General features: G+C 41.7%; 1 long non-coding RNA gene across 1 annotated transcript; it reads right to left on the bottom strand.

Annotated features, from left to right (window-relative positions):
* Positions 1-2,110: 2,110 nt before the first annotated feature.
* Positions 2,111-12,182, bottom strand: LOC140187347 (uncharacterized). Its single transcript, XR_011883071.1, has 3 exons — positions 11,858-12,182; positions 11,606-11,764; positions 2,111-2,313 (listed from the first exon to the last, which is right to left on the bottom strand). It is a non-coding gene; the product is annotated as an uncharacterized lncRNA (long non-coding RNA).
* Positions 12,183-12,216: the final 34 nt, after the last annotated feature.

Genomic DNA, 12,216 nt, shown 5'->3' with positions numbered 1-12,216 from the left:
ATTACATGAACGTTACTTGCATGGTTAGAGCATTGGCTGATTGGTAGGAGGCAGCGAGTGGGATTAAAAGGATACTTTTCTGGTTGGCTGCCAGTGACTAGTGGTGTTCCGCAGGGGTCGGTGTTGGGACCGCTTCTACTTATGCTGTATATCAATGATTTAGATGATGGCTTTGTTGCCAAGTTTGCAGATGATACAAAGATTGGTGAATGGAATAGAGTTATGACTATATTCTCATCTAACTGTAGAATGCAGCAAGAAAAGGTTTAACCCGTTTCCAATGTTCCTAAGATTATTACTGTGATCCACCCAAGCAGTTTGAGCCTCTACTTTCAGAGGAGAGGGGAAAGGTAAATTTGATGGGAAGATTTCTACTACAAAGAGTAATCTTCTTTTCACTGTGCCATTTACATAAAAAATTTCCAAAGCTTACTAAAAAAATAAGACCATAAGTCATAGGAGCAGAATTAGACCATTCAGCCCATTGAGTATGCTCCACTATTCATTCAATTATGCCCAATTTATTATTCCCTCTCAACCCGATTCTCCTGCCTTCTGCCCTTAACCTTTGACATCCTTACAAATCAAGAACCTATGAACTTTTGCTTTAAGTATACCCAATAACTTGGCCTCCATGGCTACCTTCTGGTTTAAGATGGCTGCCTGTGGGTAAACAAATCTCAGGGTTGTATAATTTATACATATTTTAATAATAAATATACTTTGAATCTTTGACAATGAATTCCACAGCTTCACCACCCTCAAACTGAAGAAATTCCTCCCCATCCCTGTTCTAAATTCTACTTTATTCAGATGCTATGCTCTCTGGTTCAAGATTCACCCTCTATTAGAAACATCCTCTCCCACTTCATCCAACCCTTCAATATTCATAGATTTCACTGACATCCCCCTTCATCTTTCTAAACTCCGGCAAGTCCAGTCCATCTGGTCCAGGAGAATTATCCACCTTCAGACTTTTCAACTTCCTAAACACCCCCGCCTTAATGATAACGACTACACTCACTTCTGCTGCCTGACTCTCTCGAATTTCTGGCTTGTTGCTTGTATCTTCCACAGTGATGTCCAACATTAAATACTATTCAGTTCATCCACCACTTCTTTGTTCCCCATACTACTTCTCCAGCATCATTTTCCAGTCTGATGTCCAATCTTGCCTTTACTTTACTCTTTACATATCTTAAAAAAAACTTCTAGTATCTTCATTTATATTGTTGGCTAGCTTACCTTCATATTTCATCTTTTCTCCCCTCATTACTTTTATTATTGTTTTCTATCAGTTTATAAAAGCTTTCCAATCCTCCTTCCTGCAATATTGTAGGCCCTCTCTTTTGCTTGCATGCTGTATTTGACTTTCTTTGTCAGCCGCATTGGCCCCGGTCTGCGTCTTCCAAATTACTCCCAGAAACTACTGCCATGCTGCTCTACTGTCATCCCTGCTAGGGTCCCTTCCAATCCACTTTTTCCAAGCTCTCTCCCACACCTCAGTAGGCAGCCTTCCTCAACTACGATACCGATACAGCTGATTTAACTTCTTCCGAAATTGCAGGGTAAATTCTATCACATTAATAGGTCAATAGGTACATTTAATGTCAGAGATATGTATACAATATACATTCTGAAATTCATTTTCTTTGCAAACATCCACAAAAACAGTGGAGTGCCCCAAAGAATGAATAACAGTTAAATGTTAGAACCCCAAAGCCGCCCCCCAGCTCCCCAGCTCCCCCTTCCCACGCATAAGCAGCAGCAAAGCAACAACCCCCCCGCCCACCAGCAAAAATGCATCAGCACCCTCCACTGAGCAGTCAAGCATGCAGCAAAGCATCTATAAAAACACAGACTTGCAGTGCCCCAAAGACTACTCGTTCACCTGCTAATTCAACATACCACAGGCTCTCTCTCTCTCCCTCATAAGGGAAAAAGAGGTCTCCCTGTTTCACATCGAGGGGGGAGACATAACAAAATAACTCACTGATTTATGGTGTTAAAAGTCTGTGGCATTGCTTTTTCCGAGCTCTATGCCCAAATAACCCAGGTCCCTGGGCACACAGCCAGCAGCCAGCTGCTTTCGATATTCCATGTACTCCCACGACACATCAGGCAGCGGTATCATCCTTGAATCCGCCTGCCTCCAGAGCCACAAAAATCCAGCACCCTGAATGTGCGCTAATCTTCTAGGCCATGTCCTTGTCATATCAAAAAGTGGCCAGTCATGAGGCTCCGAGAGTGGGTCCCATTTCTGCAAAGAACTGAAGTCAGCATGTTACTCCAGGTCAGGGTCTTCAAAAGAACCTTGAAAGGGAAAAAAAGAGATATCAAAGATAGAAATAGAGCTGTTTCTGAAGATGCAAGCAAAGGGGTCACTGTTAGGTACCATCATCCTCTTAAGCTCCACTGAAAGGATCACTTCCTCCTAAGATTTCCTTTACCTTAAGTTCCCTAACCAATGATCACTTCCTCCAAAGAGCTCCTTTTCTCTCTCTCCCCCCCACCCCCCCCCGATCGCTTGCTCTCAAAAAAATTTGATTTCCGAGATATAATATATAATTTGCAGACATCAAGGAGCCGTTATCAATATGAGGGAGACTCCCGAAACTTCCGGGAGAGGTGGGATGTCTGCCAACGGCAGGGAAGTATTAAGGTCAAAAGATAGATAGTTACTTTATTGATCCCAAAGAAAATTACAGTGTCACAGTAGCTTCACAAGTGCACAGATATACAATTTTTAGAAGAGAGGTAAGCAAGAATAAAAAATAAATTACCTTAAAAATGAGATGCATAAGATTTACAAGTCAAAGATGACAAGATTTCCAAGGTCACACTGATAGTAGTGCAAGAATTATCATAATATTGCACAGTATTGCACAGGGTGTGGTAAACAGAGATAAACAAAGCTTTACCAGAGGTTGATAAGAGTCTAACGGGGGGGGGGGGGGGGGTGATCACTTCCTGGCTATAGGTTGACTCATTATAGAGCCTAACGGCCAAGGGTAAGAATGACCTCATATCACACTCTTTGGAGGACAGCAGTTGATTTAGTCTATTACCAGAAGTGCTCCTCTGATTAACCAAGATGGCATGATGGGTGAGAAATATTGTCCAGAGTTGCCAGGATTTTCTGGAGGGTCCTTTGTTCTACCACAGCTTGCAGTTTGTCAATTTTGACTCATATAACAGAGCCAGCCTTCCTAATCAGTTTATTGAGCCTGTTGGCATCACCATGTTGATGCCAATGTCCAGCACACCACCACATAGAAGATTGTACTGGCAACAACAGACTGATGGAAATGTGAAGGGGAGTCCTGCATACTCCAAAGGACCCCAGTCTCCTCAGGAAGTAGAGGCGACTCTGGCCCTTCTTGTGCACAGCCTCTGTCTTAAGTCTGTCATCCAGGTGCACCCCAGGTACTTGTAGGTCCTCACCATCAATAGTAACAGGGAGCAGTGCAGGCTTAGTCATCCTAAAGTCTATCACTATCTCCTTTGTCTTACTGATGCTGAGCTGCAGATGATTCAGCTTGCACTATTTAATAAAGTCTTCCACCAGGGCCCTTTTTTCATCCTCCTGTCCTCCCTTTACACACCCAACTATTGCTGAGTCATCAGAGAATTTCTGCAGGTGACAGAACTCAGTGTTGTATCTAAAGTCAGAGGTGTACAGGGTAAACAGGAAGGGAGCCAATACAGTCCCCTGCGGGGCCCCAGTGCTGCCTATAGCCATGTCTGACACACAGCTCTGAAGCCGCACAAACTGTGGTCTGTCAGTCAGGTAGTCTATCATCCAGGATACAATGGAAGTGCTAACCTGCATTTTCCCCAGCAATAAGAGTTGTATGGTATTGAAGGCACTTGAGAAATCAAAAAAAAAACATGATCCTCACAGTGCTGGCCTGCTTATCCAAATGGGAGTAGGCTCTGTTCAGCAGGTAGATGACAGCATTGTCCTCTCCAGATAGGCAAACTGCAGAGGATCGAGATCTGACCAAGGGTCAGTGGTGAGCCAGGTGAGCCCTTCTAGGGTCTTCATGATGTGCGAGGTCAGAAAAGAAACAGAGAATTTGAAATCTAGATATTGAGAAATATAACACTGATTTTAATTTTGTCCATGGGTTGTGGGCATGTAGGATGCTGAGGAAGAGGCATAAAAGTTTGTCTTCAATAGAAAGTTAAACTAGGTAGGTGAAAAATGGAGGCCCAATCTAAACCCAGCCTATTGCCATCTGGCAGATTAGGTAAAACTTAAAATAATATTAATAAATAACAGGAAATAATGCAGTGAGCTCAGGGATGAAAAGGAACAGGAAAGTGGTAAGTATGGTGAGTTTTTATTGTTGGCTAGCAGGGTGAAGTTAACAATGTAGATATGGAAATCTGGTGTTTATTCAGCCTCAGCACCCTTCAAACCCCATGCAGTGCCACTTCACACTTACACTCCACACCTCTTACCTACACTGACACAATCACCATCCTACAGTGTTTTCACATACCTGGAAGAGCTCCTCCTGGCAAGAGTCACTTTGTCACATTATCATTTCCTGTTAGTCACCTTACGTACAGATACTTCTGCATCTAGTGTCAATTTACATACATTCAATCTATCTATGTATATAAACTAATCTTACAGCCACGCTCAAACAGTTACTTTACATTGTGTTTTATAGAATTGCTTTTATATTGGTATTTATTGTGCTTTTTTGTTTTTTTATTGTGTTCCTTATGCTTAATATGTTTTTTATACTGCATTGGATCCGGAGTAACAATCATCTTGTTCTAATTTACACTCGTACTGAAAAATGACAATAAATAATCTTGAATCTATTCAGAAGGCTAAGATAATATCTTTGGGGCACAAAATATGAATCTGTAGAATTAACAGACTGTCTCCTGTGTGACAGGGACAGTTTACTCTTTTGGAATCTGGAATTTAAATAACTAAATACCAGCTGAGCTCTTCAATCCCCTCGAGTTCTTTGTGGCATTCTACAGTTACACAGGGGAAAGCTGATCACTAAACAGACTTCCTACAATTGCTTAATGATCCCTCCCAGAGGGGTTTCATGCAAGTTACAGCATAGATACAAGCTATTCAGTCAATCCATTTGGCATAGGGGTTCTCCAAGTCTAATACCATTTCCTTGCTCTCTCCCCACTCCCCCTATCACCTATGCTTTGCAATAGGTCACTTTCTAAGCAATTATCTAATTCCCTTCCAATAAAAAGCCAATGGGCTCTACTTCAACTCAAATTTGTGAGAAAGCATTTGCATCTGGTGTCAGATATCAGCCTTGGATCAACTACAGTTGGCTCTCTCTCCCTCTCTCTGAGCTAAGACATGGGTTTAAAATCTACTCCACAGTCTTCAGCATATAGGAATCATTTTGTCTTCAAGAACAAGGAGAATATATACAGCAAAAGTTCAGTTTAAATGGAGTTTATATACTGATGCATCAGGCTGTAAACGTAAGTCTTTGAAAGCACCACAGAAAATGTTTAACAATGTGATGCTATATTACGTAAGTAGTGGCACAAATCAGATAGATAGATATACTTTATTGATCCCAAGAGAAATTGGGTTTCGTTACAGCCGCACCAACCAAGAATAGAACATAAATATAGCAATACAAAAACCACAAACAATCAAACAACAAAATGCAAACTATGCCAGGTGGAAAATAAGTCCAGGACCAGCCTATTGGCAACACAAACACAATGAGGTTATGCTGAACTTCTGTAAAACATTGCTTAGCTCACAATCAGAATATGGCAAGAATTCTGTTACCATGTTTTAAGACAGATGTTTAAGTTTCTGAAGGAGATGAATAAAGATTTTCTAGAAAAGGTTCTAGGGCTTAAGTATTTCAATTAAGGGAGTAAAGTAAATAAATAACCTGGGTTATTCTCCTTATACAGAGAAATCTGGTTAAAAAAATTGTTCCACTTTTTGCTCCAAGAGCAATCTTTGATCCAAAGGCTCTTGGCCCAAAACGTATGTGTTTATTCAGTTCTATTGACGCTGCCCCACCTGCTGAGTTTCTCCAGCAATTTTTTGTGTGTTGCTCTGGATTTCCAGCATCTGCAGTCTCTTTTGTTTATGAAATACGATAGCCTGAACTGTTCAATAAAGAACTGGCACAGAAATAATAGATTCAAAGCTTTCCTTTCTATTATAATGACTCTATGCTCCTTCACTGTGACAGGTTTAAAATCCTGGAGCTTCCTACCTAACATGCATTATGGGAGTACTCTCACCAATAGACTACACTGATTCAGGAAGGTAAGCATCCATCAACTTTTTAAGGACTATTAAGGATAGGCAATTATTCAGACCTTGCTTACATTAATTCAATGAAAGAAAGCTGCATCCGTATAGTGTCTTTAATGTAGAAATAAGTCCCAAGGCACATCATATATAGTAGAGGCGTCTATGACCAAAGGACATGGCCTCAGAACAAAAGGAAGTCCCTTTAGAACAGAGATGAGGAGGAATTTCTTTAGCCAGAGGGTGGTGAGTCTGTGGAATTCATTGCCACAGACAGCTGTGGAGGCCAAGTCATTGGGTATACAGTGGATTCCAAGCAATTGGGCCATCGATTACTCGGGGCAGCCACTTATTTGGGACAACTCTTAAAGACCAAAAACTAATTGAGAAAATAGCTGGGATTCCTTTTGTTTATTTGGGACACAATGACACTTAATTGGGACAGAAGACTTGAGCATTGCAGTAGCATAGCAATTTGTGTGAAGTTATTACAGTTCAGGGTGTCGGAGCTTGGAGTTCAATTCCAGTATCCTCTGTAAAGAGACTCTGTATGCCCTCCTCGTGAAATGTGTGGGTTTTCCTCAGGTGCTCCGGTTTCTTCCCACAGTCCAAAGATGTACCAGGTAGGTTAACTGGTCATAGTAAATTATCTTGTGATTAGGTTAGGGTTAAATCAGGGTTGGTTCCTGAAGGTTCCTATTGCCCTTCATTTACCAAATGGTAGAAGTTGGAGATTGGGAAGGACTGTCAACAACAGTGTACTGCTGTAGTGCATCTTAAGGAGGGATTGAATTTAAGAGCAGGGAGGTTATGCTGCAACTATACAGGGTACTGGTGAGGTCGCATCTGGAGTACTGTGCTTTGGAGGCGGTGCAGAGAAGGTTCACCCGGTATATTCCAGAGGTGAGAGGGTTAGGCTATGAGGAGAAATTGAGTCACCTGGGACTGCATTTGCTGAAATTCAGAAGGATGAGAGGAGATCTTATAGAAACATATAAAATTATGAAAGTGATAGATAAGATAGAGGCAGGAAAGGCGTTTCCACTGGTAGGTGAGACTAGAACTCAAAATTCAGGGGAGTAAATTTAGGATGGAGATGAAGAGGAACTGCTTTTCCCAAAGAGTGGTGAATCTGTGGAATTCTCTGCCCAATGAAGCAGTGGACACTACCTCAGTAAGTATATTTAAGACAAGGTTGGATAGATTTTTGCATAGTAAGGGAATTAAGGTTTATGGGGAAAAGGCAGGTAGGTGGAGGTGAGATCAGCCGTGATCTTATTGAATGGCGGAGTAGGCTCGATGGACCATATGGCCTACTCCTGCTCCTATTTCTTATGTCCTTATGTAAGCATTGGTTATGAATTGTAGGATCAGCTACAGAGTGAGGAAACACTGTTGAATGGGAACTGTTCAAGCAGATTGCTTTATCCTGTTTGCAACGAGGATTTGGAATGTTGGCTCTGAATTCATTTGTGGTGAATATTCCACCATCCTCTTCATGGGGAAGAAGTTGCTGAATTAATCACTGTAGGATACCTAGTTTTGACCTACTCATATTACGTGGCTCAAGGACATTCAATGAATAGACAGATCATTAAATATCAACAGGAAGTGGTTGGAATCTCTTATTGGAACTGGCCTTTACCTGCCCCTTACATTGTCTAAATGCTATTTGTCCATGCCAGCGAATGGTATGCTGGCATTCATAGCAAGAGGATTCGAGTACAGGAGCAGGGAGGTACTACTGCAGTTGTACAAGGCCTAGGTGAGACCACACCTGGAGTATTGTGTGCAGTTTTGGTCCCCTAATCTGAGGAAAGACATCCTTGCCATAGAGGGAGTACAAAGAAGGTTCACCAGATTGATTCCTGGGATGGCAGGACTTTCATATGATGAAAGACTGGATCAACTAGGCTTATACTCTCTGGAATTTAGAAGATTGTGGGGGGGATCTTATTGAAACGTATAAAATCCTAAAGGGATTGGACAGGCTAGATGCAGGAAGATTGTTCCCGATGTTGGGGAAGTCCAGAATGAGGGGTCACAGTTTGAGGATAAAGGGGAAGCCTTTTAGGACCGAGATTAGGAAAAACTTCTTCACACAGAGAGTGGTGAATCTGTGGAATTCTCTGCCACAGGAAACAGTTGAGGCCAGTTCATTTGCTATATTTAAGAGGGAGTTAGATACGGCCCTCGTGGCTAAAGGGATCAAGGGGTATGGAGGGAAGGCTGGTACAGGGTTCTGAGTTGGATATCAGCCATGATCATACTGAATGGCGGTGCAGGCTTGAAGGGCCGAATGGCTTACTCCTGCACCTATTTTCTATGTTTCTATGCCAACCCATGATTGCATTTTTTTTAGATATACAGCATGGAACAGGCCCTTCCAGCCCAGCAACCCACCTATTTAATCACGGGACAATTTACAATGACCAATTAACCTGCTAACCAGTACATCTTTCGATTGTGGGAGGAAACCGAAGTACCCAGTGTAAACCCACCCTTGTGGTCATGGGAAGAATGTACAGACTTCTTACAGACAGTGCTGGAACTGAACTCCAACACCCTGAGTTGTAATAGCACCGCTTTGATAAAACAGCTGAAAGTGGATGGGCTGATACATTATCCTAAGTAGCCTCTGCATTGATCTGCTTTTGCTGAGCTGACTGGCCTCCAACAACAACAAACACCATCTTCCTTTGTGCTAGATGTGGATCCATACATTGAAGATTATTCCTCTGATGTTCAAAGGCTTCAGTTTTACTCCAGTTCCAAGATGCTGTATGCACTCAAATGCTGCCTTACTGTTGTGCGTACATGGACTCTTGTCTTGCCACTGGATCCAGATGGGATTTGGGAAGAGAGAGTGAGGCTGACGCTGCGCAACTCTCCCTCACTTAAATCCAAGTCAAGCACTAGTCTCAGCACCATCATACAACCGGCTGGTGACGCAGTGACATCAGCACCAGACTCCAGAGCGAAGGTTCCCAAGTTCGAATCCAGTCGGGCCGCTTTCCATCCGTGCCGGGTTGAGTGTCGAGCTAGCAACTCGACCTCGTAAAAAGTACTAATGGTGTTGAGGTCTTCATCGATGACGATGGAAGAACCTTACATATGGAATTTAGCACTTTTATTTATGTATAGGTTAATGCTGTAATGAGATCAAGTACCCAGCAGCTTGGGCAAAACCCAAACTGAACACCGGCGAGCAAGCTATGAACTAACTGATTGTACTGTTTAGTGCATGTTGTCAAAAATGGGAATGAGCAAGGAACTTCCTCCAGTTGGCTGTTTAATTGTGCACTATCTTTGCACAAGAGAAGATAGGACTGCAGACATTTGTTCTGATCCTTTCTGCTACAAGTATCACCTGTTATGAATCAGAATCAGGTTTATTATCACTGGCATGTGACGTGAAATTTGTTAACTTAGCAGGGGCAGTTCAATGCAATACATAATCTAGCACAGAGAGAAAAAAAATAATAAATAAAACAAAATATAATGATAAATAAACAAGTAAATCAATTACGTATATTCAATAGATTATTAAAATATGTGCAAATACTGTATATTAAAAAAAGTGAGGTAGTGTCCAAAGCTTCAATGTCCATTTAGGAATCGGATGGCAGAGGGGAAGAAGCTGTTCCTGAATCGCTGAGTGTGAATCTTCAGGCTTCTGTATCTTCTACCTGATGGTAACAGTGAGAAAAGGGCATGCCCTGGGTGCTGGAGGTCTTTAATAATGGACGCTGCCTTTCTGAGACACCACTCCCTAAAGATGTCCTGGGTACTCTGTAGGCTAGTGCCCAAGATGGAGCTGACTAGATTTACAACCTTCTGTAGCTTCTTTCGGTCCTTTGCAGTAGCCCCTCCATACCAGACAGTGATGCAGCCTGTCAGAATGCTTTTCACAGTACAACTATAGAAGTTTTTGAGTGTATTTGTTGACATGCCAAATCTCTTCAAACTCCTAATAAAGTATAGCCACTGTCTTGCCTTCTTTATGACTACATCAATATGTTGGGACCAGGTTAGATCTTCAGAGATCTTGACACCCAGGAACTTGAAGCTGCTCACACTCTCCACTTCTGATCCCTCTATGAGGATTGGTATGTGTTCCTTCGTCTTACCCTTCCTGAAGTCCACAATCAGGATAATATTTTTTGCCAATTAAATTAGGCAATATATTTTGCCAATTAAAAAAAAATCCTTATCTGATGAACATGGAACCCCTTTTTTTTGCAATTTTTTTCTGGCATTTCTGGCCAGTTAATCTTAAAGGGTGATCTACTGAAATCTCATGATGGTATGGTAACTGGAATCCCATTTTGAATCAGTCTACTTGAGGTCTGTTTGACAGAGCATTTCACTTAGAGCACTATACTTAGCAGGGGAGATGTGAATTATTTTTAAAAGTTGCTGACTTTGAAATGTGAAATAAAAACTCTCACTCAGCAAATCAGGCAGCATCTGTGAAAAGAGAAACAGAGTTAATGGTTCAACCTTTCATCAGAACTTGCAAAGAGAGATTAATAAAATTAATTTTAAGTTGCAGTCAAGGAGGCCAGGGGGATGGTGATAGTAATAATGATAGGGTGATGCCAGGTCAATCAGATTGTGTTTCTGTGTTTGCGTTATGTGTTGCAAACAGCAGGCCTATGGAACATCCCCAACAGCTCATGCTACATTGATGGAGATAAAATTGCTAAGCCAAAAGTGGAGAGCAAAGACTGGCAAAAAAAATACCAGTCCTGACACAGACAGAAAGAACAAATTATCCCAAATTGAAAATTTCAACTTTGAATCCAGGTGAATTCAATGCACCCAGAGGAAGGTGAGGCATTATTCCTTAAACTTCTGCTGGGCTTTGCTGTAATGGTGCAGGATGTCACAAGCAGAAAAATCCAAATGGAATTGGGATGGAGAATTAAAGTGATGGGTAGCCAGAAGCTCCGGGTACATGGACTAATACTGTTCTGCCAACTTCCTGACCAAGTCAATAATTTGTGTTCAATTCCACAGAATTATCCTCCTTCACCATGTAGTCAAAACTCAACACCCTTTCAAGGAGGTACCTAGTCAGCCCTACCAAACATTTTACAAGTTGCAATGCAATCACTCTTCATTTTCTATACTTTTTAACCTCTATTATCTACAAGTTCCTTACTTTGATTTCTACAAATATTTGCTTTAATATAGCCAATTCTACTAAAACTCTCCTTAATGATTCTTGTGGTGCAAAGCTTATTCAATCTAACAAATTTCCTAACCTTTCTATTATAAATGTGTCCTGCCTAGGGCAAGACCAAATTGCATTAATTATACCTGGTTAATCTTGATTCAGGCTCTGGACCTGAAACTTCTGCGTCCCCAGATGCCACTTGACCAGCAGAGTTCTTCGAGCTTTCTATTTTTGTTACAGATTCTACCATTATAGTCTCTTTTCTCTTCATTCTTTGTGGATTCTCACCAGAGCCATTATATCTGCAGGAAAGCATCACTGCCTTAATACACTCGTTCAATTGCAATAAAGGCTAAAATTTAATAAGTATTCATAGCAGCTTGGTGTTACTGCACCTTCACTTTCAGTGGCTTCAAGCTGGAATCACAAAGCATCAAAGGGGGTTTATTGTAGGTGTGGGCGGTCCTGTAGCTCTCCATAATTCACACACTCTCACCACAGCCAAATAAAGCTATCCTCTCAATTAAAGTTGCCTCTGAACCTGCTTTCACCACAGTTTGAAATAATTAAGACAGAACGGTACGCTGGTCAAAATATCATGGCTTATATTAGCATAAGTAGAGTCGAAAGTGGAAATTGATGCACCTGAAGTTATAGATCATTGGTACTTGTATGTGGCGAGACGATCAAAGCAGCGGGTCAGTAAGCGAAAGCCTCCCACTTCCCCATGGCGGGAAGCCGCCCCCCGCGCAGG

The sequence above is a fragment of the Mobula birostris genome, chromosome 24 (assembly GCF_030028105.1).
Source record: "Mobula birostris isolate sMobBir1 chromosome 24, sMobBir1.hap1, whole genome shotgun sequence".
Classification (NCBI taxonomy): domain Eukaryota; kingdom Metazoa; phylum Chordata; class Chondrichthyes; order Myliobatiformes; family Myliobatidae; genus Mobula; species Mobula birostris.
This window is presented reverse-complemented; position numbering and strand designations above follow the sequence as displayed.